The 20,951-nt window shown below is 46.7% G+C and overlaps 2 pseudogenes; both read right to left on the bottom strand.

Moving 5' to 3' along the window:
* Positions 1-9,418: 9,418 nt before the first annotated feature.
* On the bottom strand, positions 9,419-11,337 carry LOC108634787 (annotated as a pseudogene).
* Positions 11,338-15,126: 3,789 nt separating this feature from the next.
* Positions 15,127-17,512, bottom strand: LOC108634784 (annotated as a pseudogene).
* Between the last annotated feature and the right edge of the window lie 3,439 nt (positions 17,513-20,951).

The following is a 20,951-nucleotide window of genomic DNA, read 5'->3' as shown; positions in this document are numbered from 1 at the left end:
AGAAGGATTATCTCCTGACAACAAAAGTTGTTATTCAGGTATCGACTGGAACCCCTTCAACCAGGATTGGTGGAAGTAGCATCCATTACTGTGAACACATCTGATTCTGAATCATCACCCCCCAAATCTAAAAGTAGAAGGTCAAAAAAAGACAAAAAAAATGTTAATTCTACTTTCAAGTAAAGTCTGAAGCAAGTATTTCAGTCAAAGTTAAAAACCCCATTAAAAACACACAAAAAAATCAAATTATAGCATTATTCAATAATATCAAATATAGGGAAACCGATGGGTAATTTATGTGTTTTTGTTTTAAATACAGGAAGTACAAGTTTTGTTTGATCTGCATATTGAGATATTATTTAAAAATCTATTATCTGTTTTTCATATAATTGTCTTAGCGTGTAAAAAGAATGTGTGCATGTGTGTGTGTGAGAGAGAGAATGAGAGAAGTGGAGAAAGCAAAAGTAACACCTATTTTGGTATTTCATGTTACTTGTAAGTTCGAAAGCTCTGCTATGCTTATAATCTGTAGAGTGTTCTAGCAACATGACTTTTCAACTGTTTTCATGCCTTGAAGATCTCAGTATCAACTATATAGCCAGATTTGAATGTCACTCTCTGAAGTGCCTCTTGTACTGATTGATCTAAGATAACCTGGTCTCTGAAAGCGTGCAGTGGAGAAGTTGATGGAGAAGGTATGATGTGAATTTGTACCAGACATGGGATTTAATCAGTGAAGAGCTGTGGCTTCTTGTCCCAGCTGAGGAAGAGGCATACATTCACTCCAGGCATAGAGCCAAGGTAGAAGGAACACTGTCTCAGAGTGTTTTTACCTAGCTCCAGGGACATCTCAAGGAAGCCAACCATTAAAATGCCTGTGTTTGGTGAGAGACCCTTGCAAGCATCAAGAAGGCCCTGTGTATCATTGACTGCAGTTGGAGAAGCAGAGATAGTTAATAGAATGAGACCTGGTGCCTGTAGACCTCCTATTGAGTGATTCAAAAGGGGAATTTGATTGCATTCCAGTCCCCTTTCCCATTTGGTTGGCCGTAGTCACAATGAGGTAGCCATATCTGTGTCAGACACAGTAGTAAATCAAGTTAAAATTCCCAAAGGAAAAAGAGCCTTGACGTCCACTTTGATTTGTGCTGGACCCATAGTTTTAACTGAAAAGGATCAAACACAGGGAATCTGTTCAGCTTTTGAACTTGGGCTAAATTGAGTTCTCTTACCCTTAAGCTACAATGGAGTTGTCCAAGAATAGTGAATATAGTGGATAAAAATAGTCCAGGGTGATTAAACCCTTTTTAGAACTTTTCCTTACCTTTTCCAGATACATGTGTCTTACCCTAGTTGAACACGTGAAGATTTCAGTTTTGTATCTTATCTTGCCTTGGACACAAATGTTAACAGCTAATTCTTTGCATGTGTAATTTCCCATTGTATCAAACTAATTGAGTTTCAGTCTTTCTTGACACAGTCTGATGTGCAAGAATTGTCTCATGTATTTCAGTAATTATCAGGTCATAGAGTTATCCTTCCTCTAATCTATCCAACCATCTAATCTGTGATTATACTTGTGGAAACCTTTTTTGTTGCGGTCTCCAAGGGCTCTTTCACAGGCCTGTGGGCTACCCTCTAAGTATTGATTCCTGAACATCAGCACACTTGGCTGCCTCTGTAGGTTCTTGGAGTTGAGACTCCTCCTGGAGTTGAATGTCACCCCTTCTCCACTTCTGGCACAGATACCTAGCAATCTCTGTGCACCATTCAAGGAAGGTGTGATCCTGGCTGTAGACCTGTGCCAGGAGCAATCTCTCCGTTTCCTCTTCCTTTCTCCTCCTCTTTGTCTCTCCCCACTCTCCCCCCTCCTCAATTTATTTAAGTCCTCTAAGCTTTCACAAAATGCTGGAAAGTGCTAATCACCAAGGGGTTAGCATCCCTCTCAGAACTGAAGAGGAAGGACTACAGATGATTAAGCTGTAGTGAATCTGTTGTCTCCATTTTAGGCAATTTCCTGAGTGTAAATTCAAATTCAAATAAATTGTATTTACTTACTCAAAGCTTGATTAATTTATTTGCATTTTGAATATTTTACTAGGCCTTTCCAGTTAGTTTACTTGGGCCAAAGTGCTTTGCTAAGTGTCAGCTTAAACCACTTTTAGTTGTATAAAGAGTGTGTGTGTGTGTGTGTTCTGGTCTCAGGTGAAAACTCTGTGTATAAATAAATATGCAGACTATTGCATTCTTATCTCCTTTCTTCAATTTCTATAGTAAAAATACGAAATGTTTTAGTTATGTGTTTTTATTGTTGCTTAGTATTATCAACACCGTTAGTGTTAGTTGCTGTGAAGTATGCTCCTAAGGAGTACAAGTTGTATTTATTGCCAGATTAAAAGGTTCCAGCAATCTGGCCCCTGACTGCTTCCTCTCTTCCATTCTCTGTCCTTCTGCTCTACTATTTTCCCTACTAATGTACTCTTTTTGACAACACTGGCCTTGGTTTTCCTCCATCAGATTCCATTTCTTCCCGATCCAAAGACTGCAAGTGCTGTTCTTCAGGAAATTCTCTTCCCATAGGCCTGCATGGCTTGCTACCTCCCTTGTTTGAGCTTTACCAATGCTGTTCAAATAACACAGTCAAATCTGCAACCCCCTCTCTTTCCTTCTCCTCTTTAAAGGCACTTGAAGTCTCTATCTTCTTCCCTCTCCAGCCTAAATTTCATAAATTTTCACCAAAAAAAAAAAAAAAACAAAAAAAAAACAAAAAACACCACATCAGGGCTTTGCTTCTTAGAATTAACTTGAGTCAGTTTCTGTGCCTGCCAATAAAAGATATTTGATAGTGAGTTGAGTTCTTTCAGGAGCTTCCACTGTTTTTCTATTGATACCTCTATATTTTGTTCACACAATGACACTTTGTTTTCTTTACAAATATATTGAATATCTGTCAAGATTAATATTTTGTTACTGCCCTTTGTGAATTTCCTTGTCTGCTTTGCTTGTTCTTTCAGGTAAAGTTTATTATTTTATTAATGTTACCATTGTAAGTAAAATTAGTATTTGTGGAAATAATTTTTTAAATTATTTCTGCTGTCTGTCTTTACAAATAACATGGCATATTTTTATTTTTTTAAATAATCGTACTGTGTTGGCCAGTTCTAAACTTCTAAACAGTGATGTGTAAATGGGTTTTCTTGTTCTGAGTACCATCAAAAGCAATAAGTATCTGGCTTAATCAATTTCCGTTTCTGTTTTTAGATCTTGAAGATAATTGTTTGATTGGATAGTTTACAACGTTTGTTGAGACATTTACTTTTCTTTCCTTCTCCTTTCCTTTTTCTTTCTTCCTTCCCTTGTCTCTCTTCCTCTTTCTTTCCTTCCTTTTCTTTCCCCAGGTTTTTGCTTGATTGAACCTTTCCTGAAACAAAAGTAATTCCACTCAGAGTTGAATATTATCCTCTCAGAATCCCATTTCGTTTCTCATTTCTAGTATTGGAATTAACCTCCTGTCCCCTTATTAGATTAGCCACAGTTGTATCAATGTTTCTGATTTTCTTTTTCCAAGAAGCAGCTCTTGTTTTATTATACCAACAAGTTTTATTTTTGTTGTTTTCTATTTTTGTTTCAATTCACATATACTTTCTACATTTTTTACGATTTTTTTCTCTATAACTTTGTATTTTAGAAGCTTTCTTTACAATTTTTTTTTTCTGTAAATATATTTGATTTACAGTGTTGAGTTTCAGATGTATATCTGAGTGATTTAGTTATGCAGATACGTATCTATTCTTTTTTAGGTTCTTTTCCGTTATAGGTTATTACATGATACTGAGGATTTCTTTTCTTTCTTTCTTTCTCTCTTTCTCTCTTTCTTTCTTTCTTTTTTTCCATAGATGGTTTAGGGATTGACCTATCTTTATTTAGCAATTTTGTCAGAATCCCAAATATTTTTATGTATACATGTTTTTTAATTAAAATTTCATTGTCTAAGATTTTTGGCAAGTTGATAGCAAAGATTTCACTATTTTCAGGCAGAATGTTTTCATTTATAGTTTACTGAGAATTAAGTTTTCCTTGGAGCTCTGAGGGTATGTGTGTATATACATCACATGTATATGACATGTCTATATACACTTCCTTTTCACATTACTACGTTTTAAGATATGTAAATGTATTTTCAAAGATAGTTACTGTTTTTATGGTAAAAACATGAAATGTTTTAATTCTAAAAAGCTGTTCCCCAAATGAATATAGTATAACAAGTAAAGGTATAAAACTATATTCCTTTGAGAATAATCCTTACTAACAGAACTTGGAAATGTTAAAAAAAATATTCATAACACTTACAAAAGGTGGTAAGAAAAACTTTATTCAAGGTAAGAGTACTACAGTAGGCTATTATAATATGGGAGAGAGATTGAGCTTATGTCTGACTCCAGCAGGGATGCAGCTGGGATTTATAGCGGAACAGGGTGGGCCCATGGGATTGCAAAGAGAGACTGGGAGACTGAAAAGCAATGGACAACAATAACAGAATGGGTGTCAGTGGATGAAAGTTTATTAAGAGGACCCTAAGGGTGAGGGTGGATTCTGGCTCAACTGAGAGGATCATTGCTGAGGCTAGGCAAGGCTGTTAAGATATTCAGGTGAGTGAAATGATACTTGATCTCATACTGAGGGTTGTCAAATCAAGGATGGGGTATGTTTTCTAAACTGAAGTAGCAGAATCTGGATTAGATTGGACTAGATGGACAGGCACCCCTGAATAAAGACATTGCCCAAAGTTGGCAGTGCATTAATGAACTACTGCTGCATAACCAATTACCCCAAACTAGCAGATTAAAACAATATTAAATCATACTGCTGCTGAAAGTTGAGAATCCAGGAGTAATTCAGCTGAATGTTCTGGCTCAGTGTCTCATGAGATTGCCATCCTCTGAAGCCTTGACATGCACTGGTGGATTTCCTTCCAAGACGGCTTACTCACATAGCTGTTGAAACCAGTTTGCTTGCTGGCTGTTGGGAGAAAGCCTCGGTTCTTTCACATAGGCCTCTCTAAAGGGCTACCTGAGTGTTCTCAAGATATGACTGAGCTGGCTCCTAGAGTGAGTGAGCCAAGATGATGAGCAAGGAGGCTGCAGTGACTTTTATAACCTAGTCTCAGATGCTTCATTGTTCGTTTCTACAATATTCTAACATTAGAAGTGAGCCACTAACTCCACCACACATGTGAAGGGGAAAAGGAAGGAACTGTGGACATAATTTAAAACCACGTTGTACACATATGACCACAAATTATTTACATGCTTCTATGTCCAAAATGCGTTTTCCTGCCAATGCTTTTAAATAATTTATCTGTTGTAACATTAACTTGAAGTTCAGGATCTTGTCATCTAAGTCAGGTCCAGATATGGATCAGGGTCCACTTGTACAGTATCTCAAGTGTTCTGTTGCTCAGTTGTGTCATATTCTTTGCGTCCCCATGGACTGCAGCACTGCAGGCTTCCCTGTCCATCAACTCCAGGAGCTTGCTCAAACTCAAGTCCATTGAGTCGATGATGCTATCCAACAATCCCATCCTCTGCTGTCCCCTTCTCCTACCTTCATTTTTTTTCCGCATCATGATCTTTTCCAGTGAGACAGTTATTAGCATCAGGTAGCCGAAGCTTTGGAGCTTCTGCTTCAGCATCAGTCCTTCCAATGAATATGCAGGAGAGATTTACTTTAGGGTTGACTGGTTTGATCTCCTTTCAGTCCAAGAGCCTGTCGAGTCTCCAACACATCAGTTCAAATTATACAAGTGTAGTTCCTCTAGACCTGAGGATCTGTGAACCAAAGAGATGAGTTAATCTGCTCATTTTCACAGCCAACGTACTGTGGTGGGTAAGGCATAGATAACCTTCATAGACACTCCTGTTCCAGAAAGGGGAGGGGAGATGGGAGTCAGTAGTAGCAGTTCTGAAATCCCATGGGTTCTTGTGGGCAGTCCTTTGATAAGTATTTAAGGCCTGGAAACTTCCTAGGCTGCAGTCTCTGATTTTTTAATTCTACCCCCTGACATGATGCCATTGTATGAAAGGTGGCTAGTATGAAACAGTCTCCCTAGCCTGCTTCCTTCCTGTAGAAGGTAGAAGTCCAGAGCTCTTATATTGTACTATTGCTGGTCCTTTCAGCCTGAGCTGAACTTAAATATGCTATCTTAAAAACTTGGTGTGTCTCCTGATAATCTTACTGGTGTTCATGGCAAAGCACCCCACTCCAAAGCCACAATCACACATGTCCTGGTTTTCTGCTGAGATAGCTGAGGTATAACACCCTGAACCGTGGTAGAAGTCTTATTGTGTGACTGAAATGATCTCTGAGTGACACCCGTAAAGTCTTTGGAGGGTATTGGCGCCATGAGGCATCCTCTTCCAGCTTTCTGAGGCTTAACAAAGAATTTACAGTCACACTCATCTTTAGAACACCTTTGTTTATAAAAAATAATATGAAGAACAACTGGCCTATAGGTGGTGTATAATGTTATATTTAGACCACCTAATCTCAATGCCCTGGATATGATCTTGCTTGAGAGTCATTAATTTTAACATCTGTCATCTTAAAAGACTGGAAAATTCCCAAATCAGCAAATTTTGTCTCCTGTTTTAATAGTCTTTATCTTAAACATTTTTTTTTTTTAATTCCCTTCATGTTTTACTACAGGCAGCAAGAAGAAACCAGGAAGCACTTTTGGCTGTTTGGATGGAAATCCTCTTAGATAACTCAAATAATTAAGTACAGTTTGTCCTCCCAGCTCATTAGGTACATTTTCTACTTTTCATAAACTGCAGGTGTAGTGGACTTTCCTCTTCACACTCCCCAGGCTCTTTCTTCCTGCCTCTCCTTTCTGCCAGGCATCCAAGGTGCACCACTGTGATTCCACCTAGAACGTGTTTGCTCAGTGAGATAACGGGGAGCGATTCCCTGGCTTCAGTGCTTCTGCTGGCCAGAGACTATGTACCTTTCCCTAAGAACTTCATGTTTTCGCTGTCCAACTTCTGTCACCTGGCGAGGTCAGTTGCAATAGCTCATACTCACAAGCGAGCTGTCAGGGATTTCTATGCGCAAATGTGCACAAACATAACGTGTACACAGTAACATCGCTGAGAGGAAACTTGTACATATGCAGAAGTACAAGCTTTCTTTTCCAGGAACATGAGTTTTGATAAGCACTCAAATTTGTACGTGCATATGTGCACAAACATGCGCGTGTACACAGTAACATCGCTGAGAGGAAACTTGTCCATATGCAGAAGTACAAGCTTTCTTTTCCAGGAACATGAATTTTGTAAGCACCCACATTTCTTTGTCCTTGTTTTTTCACTTGCTCATTGATCATGTCATGTTACACTTCTAACTCTGTGCCTTTTCCTCAAAGGTTACAAAACCTTGGCATTTGCTATTGACAGGGAGTGGCCTGCAGAGCAGCGGGCAGAGTTGGAAGTTCTTGCCATGAACAGCTGTATAACATGTGCCTGCCTTCTGGATTCTCCCATCATCTTGGGCAGCTTCACAGTACCAGTCACGTTGGCCTGATCCATTGCCTGTGCATTCCTTCAGGGGACCAGAAAACAAGGACCTCTGAGCTCAGCTGACTTGAAGAACTGCTTTCTTGGTCATTCCTTGTCAATGTTGTGCCCCTCTTGCTTGCCTACCACAACTTACAGCCCACAGCATTCTGAAGGAGGCCCCCTGTTCTTCTATCTGTGTAGCGTTCTGTGTGTACCATCTACCTGTGCCCCCGTGTGCTATCTCCATGTCGCAGGAAAAGGCCAGAAATGGCTGAGCTTCCAAAAGCCCCCAGAGACTGTGATAGGCCTGGGTCTGATCCAAGGTTGTGAAGAAGGTGCACATGGATACAGGGTATCTTCCGATACAAAGAATGGAACCGGAGGCCATAAAAGTAAGGTGGGATCCCTACACGTCTTCCTTTCTGTTTAACACTACCCATGCACATGGAGTCCCGCAACAGATGATGCCCTGGGAAACCTGCAGTTTCTGGGCCCAGAGCTAATGCCTCGCTTGGACAGAAAGCAGCTTTACTATTTCAAATGGACCAAGAGGGCTTGAACCACCCATGCCTCAGTGATTTGCTAAATGCCAAGGCTCTCTTTCAGCTGCTCTCATTAGGCCCAGGTAGGACTCCCTACAGTCACGCATCCCTGCTTCCCTACACAGCACCCGTGCCAAGGAAGCCAGTGCCCGGTTGGGCCCAGGGACATCCAAGACGGTCACCTGGAAGGCAGCATCCCTCTGAGTGTCACCTGGGTGCAGATTCCCTACAACACAATCAGAGATTCTGCTCCAGCAAGACTCCCAGAATCCTTCAGGTGCAGACGTGCACCTTTGACCCTCAGGCCCCCAAAGCCAGGGGCAAGACCCCAAAGAAAGGAAGGAATTCATGTCAGAGCTTTCCGCATGGACCATGGGGTGTCTTTGGCAGGACCACTATTGCCTAGAGTCTGGACCCTGAAAACCAGCAGGCAATGAACTGCCGAAGGGGCTTCTCTGTCTTCCCACTCTCCTGAGGTCCCTTGGGATATGCAGTTTACCCACCGCCCTTGTCTTTTCTCTGTTCCCTCCCTCACAGGCATATCCTGGCATAGGGTCACACAGGTAAACCCACTTGCGCTTTCCTCACCTTTTGGCACTGCCAGGGAGGCAGGCTGGAAGTGCCTGGGGGCATGCCACGCTTACAGCATGTCTCTCCTAGGATACCTGTGGTTTTGCGGATACAGCATACTTTAGCACGTCTCATGTTTTGTGTCACATCGTGCCGGTGTGTGCCTCCCTCAGGGAGAGCATGTGCTGCCTGCAGAGCTGATCTGGGGCAGTGCTGGTCCCAGGACCTTCCCAGTTCTCCTTTTCACATGTGTGTGGAACAAGTCTCCAGTGCAGCAGGCAATCTGTGACTCTTTCTCCTTCAGCTCTCTGCCCGTCTCGGCAGGACCTTAGCCTCACCATCCCGGGTCTTGCCATAGCCATGCCCACCATTTCCACAGGCCGGTCCATGGCCCCACACACTGAGGGCTCCACAGATAGTAGATTTAAAGCCCTAACCCACGTGATTTTCTCTGTGTGAATCCTTAGACCATGAATCCCACTTCCTGGTCCAAACACACACAACAACATGGTAGAACTGATGAGCATGTTTTGTATCTGGTCTAATTGCAGATATCTGGAGCCACAGTCTGGAGTTATCACTGGCCATCCTTTCCTCGTTCCCATCCTGGGCAGGATCAATGCAGAGATACAGCAACAAACCACCTTCAGCCTGGTTGCCTCATGACTCCTCTTCTGGTTGCTCAGCACATCCTCTCCTGTCATCTTCATCTCTGCCTCTGCCCTGCGCTGGACACACACACATACACACACACACACACACACACACACACACACACACACACAGAGCCAGCATAAATAAGCAAATGTGACACACACATGCTCAGCACAGGGATACAAATGCACACAGCAAACATAGGTGTTGCAGGAGGTGAAGATGACTGAGGCCAGCAATGTCGGAGATGGCGACAGCAGGCACCATGTCCTTCCCATGGGGCTCCCTGTTCACCTTCTCCATGAACTCTTCCATATTTTCCCAAGGCAGCCTGAAGCCGCTTCCAACGCAGCATGTTTGCTGGTTGTGAGACACTGAGTGGTGAATGTGGGAATTCACAGAAGATCCCAAAGTCAGCACACAGGTGCACTGGGAACCCGGAGAGGACACCTTTTCAATGATAGGCCTTCCCAGGGTAAGGGGCAGGAGTGAAGTGCCCAGGCAATCTCAAACTCAGTGAGCAGCAGGAGGCCAGGGGATGGAAGGACCCACAAAGGATAATTCTGACAAAGATACTTAATACACACTGTCTCTAGTAGTATCACCTGGATTCTGGCGCTGCCACCACAGCTGATTTGATGGAGACTTGCTTCACTCATAGACACACCAAGTCCCCAAATAGACAGTCTCAGGAGGTCACCTGCTACATGCACAACCAAATTCAGGCTCCACAGCCAGCTTGCATGAGTCTGAGCATCCCCATTTGGGAAAGGACAGTGTCCCTGTAGTATCGCATGACTGTCCCTGCAGGGCCCACCTTCAGACCCCATCTCCACATATGTTTCTGTCAGTTACTCTCATGGAAGAACCTTCCTGCCCAGGGTAATACTTCAGGGGATCGTCCCACACATCTTGGCCGACAATCTGCTGGCAATACGAGCAAGGTGAGCTAGCAGCCAAGAATCCCAAAATGAATTGCTAACTGTGTTCAGGCCCAAAGCAACCACACCTCAGCAATCCTGTTCGGTTCTGAGCAGTTGTGACCTGACAACCAGCTGTGTCCATGCTGCGGCTGGATGCTCCCCATTCAAAGTCCCAGAACCAGTGGATAGGAGTGGAACCACGTGCCCTATACCCTACAGAAAGACAGGGGAGATGGTTGTGGATCCCACAAGTGGACAATCCACAACCTTGCACACCCACACTCATCACCCCAGGAACCACGTTTTACAAGTGATGTCAAGGTAATTCTACTTAGTGGTCATTGTGTTCAAGAAGTAGGGGAGTCCTAAAAGGAAAATATCAACTTGCAGTGGGATGATGGATGGCTCCACAACAGCACCTGTCAGGATAGGGAGGAGGGGAAAGGGTCGTGTGCCTCCTCCTCTTCCTGAGCAGCAGACTTCAAAGAGCAGCAGAAAGGATACAGCAATGGCCCAGAAGCAAGGGATGCCCCAGATGATGGCGATCCTCCAAGCCAAGTCAGGCTTCCTCCTCTGATGGTTCTTGCACATGAACTGGAAGTAGGCCCTACAGTTTTTCTTATGCTCAGAGCTCAGTTCCACCAGCAAGGCAGCCAGTGCCTGCAGCGCATCTTGCCCTGGAAGCTCAGTAGTGCTCCTGGGCCTTTCTTGGCCCTGCTCCTCCACCATCTTCTCAGCTCCTGGGAGAACCACTATTGCTGCTCCTCATCTGCCACAACATCCACCTCCTCCGTGACGTCTTCTGCAAGCAGCTGGAACAACCACCCAATCCCCACCACGTCTCCATCCAACAGGGGCTTACTGTCGTCCACCGCCTCCACCCTGCATAGGGTGGCTCCTTTGCCTGGCATGACAACTTGTGGCCGTAAGGTCCCAGCCTCAAAAAGCCTGAGGATGGCAGGCCACCAACCCCAGCGCCCTGAAACCACGGCTCACAACTAGGAAGGTTTAGGATCCCAGGATGCTCCCGCATTCCTCTGACCACCTTTCACACTCCTCTTGGCCCTGGTCGTGACCCCAGGCTGGGGCAGAGGCGAAGGGACGGGACGTAATAGCACAACAAGTAGGGTGCAAATGCGGCTCAGGCTTCAGTAATCCTGTGGGACCCACTAGCTCTTTGGGGGCGGGGAGTGAGGGGGATGGTAGGGAAGCGGGGACTGGTGTGTGTCCAGTGGCCTAAGGCTGAAGAAATGGGTGGCAGACAGTGCGGGACAGGGTGAACGGGCCCTGGGGAAATCAGCTGAATAGGTGGATCCCTAGGCTGTGAGCCACGCACAGGCTGCTGGCCCAAATCTAGTCCAATGGCTGAGAGTGTGGTGGGCGGCCCCCTTATGGACACACTCCTCAAACGTAGGGCATCTTCCGCAGTTCCTGGGCTACAGCACACCCACATGGCATATACCACTGCAGGGAGGTAGTGGGTTTTGCATCTGCTGATAACCCAGGCGCTGTCATTGACCAGGCTGTGGAAATTCCAACGACATTTTTCTGCTTCACAGTCTGAACAGCACATTCCTGTGTCCCTCAGGACCCTCAGTAACTGAGAACTCTCCCTGGGTATCCAAAGGATAAACAGGGGCTCCACATGGCTGGATACTTTTCTCCATAGGACAGAGAACCTGTTGTCTGGATGCTAGGGGAGAAGGGAAAAACCCCACTGTTTGCTACAGTTGATCTCCACTGTTCAGGGACACCAGAGCCTTAGGGTACAGAGCTGGCTCTGTGTCTCTTCATCTCTGCTTCTGGCGTAGCACTGTTTTGGGCAATCCTTCTGTGTGTGTACCAAGGGCTGGTGTCTGTTTGTCTCCATCTCTCTAAGTGGTGCTCGTGCTGTCTGCCACTCTCTGGACACCAGTGCTCATATGCGAAGTTTACATGAGAAGGCAAGCCCTGCTCCTCCTTAGTGAGTTGCACCCACGGAAGATCAGACTTTGTCAGTCCACACATTCGGAGAGTGCTTTCTCAAAGTCGAAAGTCAACAGTGGGTGGTCACTGCTGAACTGCAGAAGGTGTGGTGCGACCCTCCCTCCCTCACTGGACAGACGTGAATGCTGCAAAGGCCTCAGGTAGCTAGGCCACACTTTCCACAGATGGAGAAATGGGACATGGCCTGGGGCCTGAGGGAACTCCCTGAACATTATTTGAATACCTGCCAGGGAGATGGTAACGAGAGCTCCCCATTAAGTTCCATGACCCACTGGTGCCAGAAACATGCACGGCTGCCAATTTACCCTATCGAGGCCCTTTCAAAGTGGTTCTGTTCTCCATGTGAGAACACATTCAAGCCTGCCCAGTCACCCAAGCCTGTGGGGCTGGGAGCAGCAAGAGGATCAAGCTAAGCCATCCATCCTGTAGTCCTGATACCCAATATATGTGTTCTGCAAAGAGTACAAAGAGTGATGATTCAACCTGGAAGACTGCAGGTAGCAGGTGCTTATGCTGCAGTTCTGGTCCATCACTGAAACCACGCAAAAAAAGGCAAGGGTTCCTCATGCTCATGGTAAGGTCAGGAAAGTATCCCTGGCACTTGGGAAGGATGGAAAGGCCCTTGTATCCGGGTGTGCAAGGGGCTGTGGGGTCACCCACCATGGCTTCTGTGTCTGGGATTGCAGCCTGTTCTGCCTCTCAGATCTTCTGCACTCTCACTGGTCTCCCCCAGGCACTTTCTTCCAGCCTCTCCTTTCTGCCAGGCATCCTTGCTGTACCACTGTGATTCCACTCAGAACTTGCTCACTCAGTGAGATAACGGGGATCAGTAAGTACCCTGGCTTCAGTGCTTCTGCTAGCTAGACTCTATGTACCTTTTCCTATGGCCTTCATGTTTTTGCTATTCAATTTCCATCATCTGGTTAGGTCAGTTCTGACAGCTCATACTCATCAGCGTCCTGGCAGGCACATCTGCACACACATGCGTGAGCACACTAACGTCCCTGAGAGGAAACTTGTGCATATGCAGAAGTACAAGCTTTCTTCTCCAGGAACATGACTTTTGGTAACCACCCGACTTTCTTTGTCCTGGCTATTTTTTTTTTTTTTTTCACTTGCTCATCAATCATGTCAGGTTGCACTTCTACCTCTGTGACAGCACCAAGAGTGTTTGAACCACCCATGCTTCACTGATTTACTGAATGCCAAGACACCCTTTCAGTTGCTCTCATTGCAGCCAGGTATGTCCTCATACAATCAGCTATACCTACTTGCCCACACAGCTGAAGTGCCAATGAAGCCTGTCCTTAGTTGGTCCCAAAGACATCTAAGACAGTCACTGGGAAGGTAGCGTCCATCTGAGTGTCACCTGGGGCAGATCCGCTATGACAAAATCAGAGAATCTGCTCCAACAAGACTGCCAGAATCCTCCCTCAGGTGCAGCTGTGCTCCTTTGCCCGTCCAGACCCACAGCCAGGGGCATGACCATGGAGGAAAGAAGGAATTCACGTCAGGACTTTCAGCACGAGCCATGGGTTGGTTATCTTTGGCAGGACTGCTATTGCCTAGACCCTGACCCTGAAAACCAGCAGGCTTCAAATTGACCCCAGGGGCTTCCCTGTCTCCCACTCTCCAGAGGTCCCTTGGGACATACAGTAAGCCCACCATTCTTGATTCCTCCCTGTTCCCTCCCTCATAGGCACATCCTGGCAGAGCGCCACATATGGACACCCACCCCTGCACTTCCTTTGCCTACCTGCACTGCCAGGGAGGCTGGAAGGGCCTCTAGGCATGCCACATTCACACCCTGTCTCTCCAAGGATGCCTGTGGTTTTTCACGGACAGCCTACCTTAGCTCATCTTGTGTTGTGTGTCACATAATGTGAGTGTGTGCCACCCTCATGGAAAGAGTGTGCTGGCTGATGGGCTGATCCTTTTGCAGCACAGGCCCAGGACATGCCTGGTTCTCCTCACGTGTGTGGAACAAGACTCCAGTGCAGCAGACAGTCTGTGCCTCATTCTCCTTTGGGTCTGCCCTTCTCTGCAGGACATTAGCCTCCTCACCACCCCAGTCCTGCCATAGCCACATCAACATTTCCACAGAATGGCCCATGTGCCCAAAGACTGAGGGCTCTACAGCCAGTGGTTTCAAAGACCCACCCCATCTGATTTGCCCTGGGTGAATCCTCAGAGCATGTAACCCCTCTTCCCGGTCCAAACAAACACAATAGCAAGGTAGAAATGGTGAGCGTGTTTTTGTATTTGGTGTTCATCTCTGCATCTCCCCTAGGCCAGACACACACACACACACACAGACACACACACACAAACAAGTAAGACACAAGCACATGTGTGTATACACACACATGCTCAGCATGGGGACACAAACCCAAACAGGGAAAAAAGGAGTTTCAGGAGCCTGTGTTCCCTGTTTGTATTTGTGTACCCATGCTGAGCATGTGTTTGTATACACACATGTGTTTGTGTTGGCTGTGTGTCTGTGTGTTTGTGCATGTGTCTGGCCCAAGGAAGATGTAGATATGAAGGCGACAGGAGAGCAGGTGATGAGCAACCATAAGAGGAAGCACGAGACGTACCAGTCTAAGAGTGGTTGGTCGCTAAAATGTCGGAGATGGAGTCAGTAGGCACCATGTCCTGTCCTTGTGGCTTCCTGTCCACCTCCTCCCTGAACTCTTCCATAATTTCCCAAGGTAGCCTGAAGCCTCTTCCAATGCAGCATGTGTGGTGGTGCTGAGCCACCAAGTGGTGGATGTGAAAATTCACAGAAGATCCCAAAGTCAGCACACAGGTGCACTGGGACCCCAGAGAGGATGCCCTTGCATTGATAGGCCTTCCCAGGGTAAGAGGCGGGAGTGTAAGGCCCAGGCAATTTCAAACTCTGTGAGCAACAGGAGGCCAAGGGATGGCAGGACCCATGGAAGGATGATTCTGACAAAGAAACTTAATTCACCCTGCCTCTAGTAGTATCACCTAGGACTCTCAGTCTGCAACCACAACTGATTTGAGGGGACTTGCTTCACTCACAGACACACTGAATCCCTAAGCCCAAGTTTTAGCAGGCCACTTGCTACATGCATGGCCCAAATGCAGACTTCGCAGCCAGCTTTCATGAGACTGAGCATCTGCATTTGAGAAAGGACAGTGTCCCGGCTAGTACACGTTCATGGCCCACCTCCAGACCCCTTCACCACACGTGTTTCTGTCATGGAAGAATCTTCTCTCCTGGGGTAGTCCTTCAGGGGATCATCCCACTCGTCTTCGCTGATAATCTGCTGGCAACACTTTGCTGCTGAGCAAGCTCAGCCCTGGGCTGACCAGGATCCGAACCCTCACACGAGCAGCCAAGAACTCCAACGATTATCAACTGTATGCAGGACCGAAACAATACCACCTCAGCAATCCTGTTTGATTCTGGGCAGTTGTGGCCTGACAACCAGTTAAGAAAGTTAAGGCTCCTGGTATCCAGCCTGCAGCTGGTGCTCCCTGTTCAAAGTCCCAGAACCAATGGACTGGAGTGGAACGATGTCCCCTATACCCTGCAGGAAGAGAGGGGAGATGGGTGTGGATCCCATAGGTGGATCATGCACACCCCTGCACACCCACAATCATCATTCCCGGACTCACGTTTTACCAGTGATGTTAAGATAATACTCCTTAATGATCACTCTTTTCAAGAAATAGGGGTGGTCCTGAAAGGAAAAGATCAGCTTGCTGCATGACCGTGGATGGTTCGCACCTGTACCTGCTAGGATAGGGAGGAGGGAAAAGGTGCAAGCTTCTAGGGTCCTCAGCTTTCCTCCCAGGCAGGCATTAACAGCTTCCATGAAGCCTCTCCAAACTCTCACAGTGTAGGAACATGGATAACATGATCCTCCCATACCCCACCAAGTCCCATACCCACCTGTCCTCAGTCTCTCTCACTGACATTCAAGTCGATCATGTAGCTGAGAAAGCCTTTATCTTGGTCGCTGATCATGACAGAAACTTGAAGGTGGTTCATAATCTGCTTGAGGTCACAGAGCCATTAATGCCACATGCTGGGCCAAGAAGAGCCAGGAGCATCAGCCCTAGTCTGGGGTGGAAGAAAGACATGGGAACAGGTATCTTCAAGGATGCTGGGCACTTCTGCTTACCCAGCCACTGCTGATGAGCTCAGGCCCTGCCATACCATCAGACAAGCTCATGGCTCTGTGTTCCTGGTGATGTCCTGCATCTGAGGTGGTCTGCATTCCCAAGCAGGAGCTGTTTCTGATAGCTATTATTTCCCAGACCTATGTATGCTGGGTAGTGGCATGTCACTGCTTACATGGTCAGACTTACAGTCATTGTGACAAACCGTGTCTGAAAGCAAAGGGGTTGGTGTTGCCTAGTGTACGTGTCCATATGTTATGTGGGTTTCTGTGTGTGTGTGTGTGTGTGTGTGTGTGTGTCTCCCATATCTCAGGTATTTTTGGAATCATTCACCTTTCAACAAAAACTGTCAGATAAGGCTGCTCTGGTGTACTGTCTCTGGTCATTTCTGACTTAGAGGTTATCCCTCCTCAGATGGAGGCCTGAAATAGACACACAAAGTCATGGCTGTGACACTTACAGGTGTGGCAATGCCTGGACTCTACTCAGCTGTGCCTTTGGAGCCTGCCAATTTCCACACTTTCTTCGGGGTCCACCAGCACCCATCTTGCACCCTTGCCTCCACCCCTGCTCCTGCTCCTGCCTCTGCACCTCCCCCTCCTCCTGAGCAGCAGACCACAAGGAGTAGCAGAAAGGATACCACGTTGGCCCAGAAGCCAAGGATGCCCTGGATGATGACACTCTTCTGAGCCAAGTCACGCTTCCTACTCTCATGGCTCTTGCACATGAGCCAAACGTAGGTCCTGCAGTTTTTCTCAGGCTCAGAGCTCAGTCCCACTTTCAGGGTCGCCAGTGCCTGCAGCACATCTAGTGCCGGAAGCTCACTCGGGCCTCCAGGCCTTTCCTGGCACTGCTCCTCCACCGTTTTCTCCTCCAGCTCCGGGGAGGACCCCTGTTGCTGCTCCTCATCCGGCACAACCTCCACATCCAAAATGATGTCCTCTGCAAGCAGCTGGAACACCCATCTTATCCTTAACATGTTTCCATTTGCCTGGGCCTTGCCATCCTCTCCTGCCTCCACTCTGAAGAGGGTGGCATCTTCGCCTGGTGTGACCACTGGTGGCTGCAACGTCCCAGCCATGCGCAGCATCACCAGGACAGGCCACGGGGCCCCATCCCCCTGAGCACCCATGCTCACAACTAAGAAGGCCCAGGGTCCCAGGATGCTCCCGCATTCCTCTCACGCTCCTCTTGGCTCTGCCCATGACCCCAGCCTGGTTGAGATGCTAAGGGACAGGATATAATAGCACCACAGCAAGTGGTGAGCAATGGCAGCCCAGGGTGCAGTAATCCTGTGGGGCCCACTAGCATTTTTGGTGTGGGGAGTGTGGGGCATGGTTCAGAGGCTATGGCTGGTGTGTGTGTGTGGTGGCCTGAGACTATAGAAACTTGTGGTGGCAGCCCAGGACAGGGTGAACGGGCCTTGGGAAATCAGCCAAACAGGTGGGGCCCTAGGCTGTGAACCACGCACAGGCAGCTGACCAAATCTAGACCAATGGCCAAGAGGGTAGTGGACAGGACACGATGGACACGCCCCTAGACCGGATGGCATCTTCCGTGGTTCCTGGAATCCAACTCCACTGCGTGGCCAGACTCTGCTCCACAGAGCTAGCAGGTTTTGCATCTGCTGCTACCTCAGGCGCTGTCATTGGTCTGGTTCTGGAAATTCCAACCATGCATTCCTGATCCACAATCCAAACAGCACACTCCTGTGTCCCACAGGACCTTCAATAACTGGGAGCTCTCCCTGAGTATCCAAAGGATACACACGTGTGCCAAGTGGCTGGATACTTTTCTCCATGGGACAGGCAGACTGTTGCTGGCTGGATGCTAGGGGAGTAGGGAAAAAAACCTCTTTGCCACATTGATCTTCATTGTTCAGGGACACCAGGACCTTAGAGTACAGAGCTCTCTGTCTCTTTGTCTCTGCTTTGGCATAGCATTGTTTGGAGCAATCCTTCCTTGTGTGCACCAGGGCGGGTGTCTGTGTGTCTCCATCTCGTTAAGTGGTGCTGTTGCCATTTGCCACTGTATGGACACCAGCGCTCATAGGAGAATCTTATCCTCGCAGTGAAGGCAAGCCCTTCTCCTCCTGAGTGAGATGCACCAACGGGCGATCAGATACTTTTAGTCCACAGGATTGGAGAGTGCTTTCTCAATCTTGAAAGCCAACAGTGGGCAGTCACTGCAGAACCGCAGAAGGGGTCAGGTAACCCTCCCTCCCTCACTGGACAGACATGAACTTGCACAGGCCTGAAGTGGCTTGGCCATACTTTTCACAGAGGGAGAAATGGGGCATGCTCTGCTGGCATGAGGAAGCTCCCTGAACCTTGTCCAAATTCCTGCCAGTGAGTCGCTAAGGACAACTCCCTGTTAAGTTCCATGACTCACTCTGCGGGAGATATGTACGTCTGCCCATTTACCCTATCGAGGCCCTTTCAAGTGGTTCTGTTCTCCACCTGAGAACACGTACCAGCCTGCCCAGTTGCCCAATCCTGTGGGGCTGGGAGCAGCAACAGGAGCAATCTAAGCCATTCATCCTATAGTCCTGACCCCCTATATATGCTTTCTGCAAAGAGTACAAAGAGTGATGTTTCAGACTGGAAAACTATGCAGTTAGCAAGTGCCTATGCTGCCATGCTGGTCCATTTCTGAAACCTCATATGAATGGCAAGTGTTGCTCATGCTCATGGTAAGGCCAGGGAAAGAATGTCCAGTGTTCGAGAAGGATGGAAAGGCCTTTGTAGCTGCATGTCCAAGGGGCTGTGGGGTCACCCACTGTGGCTTCTGTGTCTGGGATTGCAGCCTGTTCTGTGTCTTGGATCCTCTGCACTCTCACTGGTGGCCCCCAGTCAATTTCTTCCTGCCTCTCCTTTCTGCCAGGCTTCCTGGGTGCACCACTGTGATTCCACTTAGAAACTGCTCACTCAGTGAGATAACAGGCATTGGTACCCTGGCTCCAGTGCTTCTCATGGCCTGAGTATGTACCTTTCCCTATGGCTTTCATGTTTTCGCTATCCAACTTCCATCACTGGGCTAGGTCAGTTCCAACACTTCATATTCACAAGCGTACTGTCAGGCAATTTTGTGCACACATATGCACACACATGCGTGTGTACACAATAATATCCCTGACAGGAAACTTGCAGATATGCAGAAGTACAAGCTTTCTTCTCCAGGAACATGAGTTTTGGTAACCACCCGAGTTTCTTTGTCCTGGTTATTTTCTTTCACATGCTCATCGATCATGTCCGGTTGCACTTCTAACTCTGTGATTTAGCCTCAAAGGCTGCAAAATGTTGGCATTTGCTCCTGACAGGGACCGATCTGCAGAGAACTGGGCAGGTGGAAACGCTCGCCCTGGACAGCTGAGTGACAGGCACCTGCGTTCTGCATTCTCCCATCACCTTGGACAGCTTCCCAGACCAGTCAGGCTATTCTGATCCATTGTCTGTGCAGTCCTTCAGGGAACCAGAAAACAAGGACGTCTGGGCTCAGCTGACTTGGAAAACTGTCTTCTTGGTGTGCACCTATCTAGGTCATTCCTGGTCAAATTCATGTCCCTTTTGCTAGCCTTCCACCTCTTAGGGCCCACAACATTCTGAGTGAGGCCCCCTGTTCTTTCTATCTGTGTAGCTTTCTTTGTGCACCTGTCTACCTGTGCTTCCAAGTGCTATCTCCCTTTAGCAGGAAAAGGCCAAAGAGATGCCTGAGCCTCCAAGGGCCGCCAGGGACTGTGATGGGCCTGCATGTTATCCAATGCTGTGAGGAATCGTGTTTATGTTTGGCAAAACCAATACAATATTATAAAGTAAAATAAATAAAAAAATATAAAAATTAAAACAAACAAACAAAAAAAAAACACAAATTCTTCCCTTAGATGAAGATTGTTTACAACCCAGTGTGTGTCCATTGGCTGGACGTGGTCCTTGGAATTTTGCTGATGGGTTTGGACCCTAAACTTCAAAATGATGGCAGAAGGTAGAAAAATATTTAGACATTGTTCTACAAAAGCAAGAAGAAAGGCACTACTACCAAAAAGATGACTCAGAGGGAACAATAATAGTCTTCTATCACTGGAAAAATATAATGGTCCCAGGGAGAGTAATTAGATAATATACAAAGGATTCTTGGGAAGGAAAATTCAGACTCTCAGGAACATTTTCTACATGTCAGGACTTGTGAAATAGTGTTCCAAAAAAAGAGGCAGAAACTGTCTTCACTGAAACATGGAAAGTCAAGTGAAAATTGAACATGATAAAAACTCCAGCTGGGCATCTCCAATCTACTTCTTAAAGATGAATTTCCCAAGATTTAGATTTAAGAAAAACCTTGAACTGTAGACCAAGAATGGACAAGCTATTGCTGCATGGAAAACATAGATACATCTCATTAAGTATAATGTTAAGTAATGTAAGCTAAACACAGAGATGCATGCTGCATGATTCTGTTCATGTAAAGGTCCAAAAGAGATAAAACTAATCTATGTGTTGAAAGTCAGATATCCTAGTTATCTTTAGAGTTCGGTGATTTGGAGAGACACAAGAGAGTTTTCAGTGTTGCCAGTGATG

This window comes from Capra hircus, unplaced genomic scaffold (assembly GCF_001704415.2).
Source record: "Capra hircus breed San Clemente unplaced genomic scaffold, ASM170441v1, whole genome shotgun sequence".
NCBI lineage: Eukaryota > Metazoa > Chordata > Mammalia > Artiodactyla > Bovidae > Capra > Capra hircus.
The sequence above is the reverse complement of the archived record's forward strand: the minus strand, read 5'-3'. Positions and strand labels throughout refer to the sequence as shown.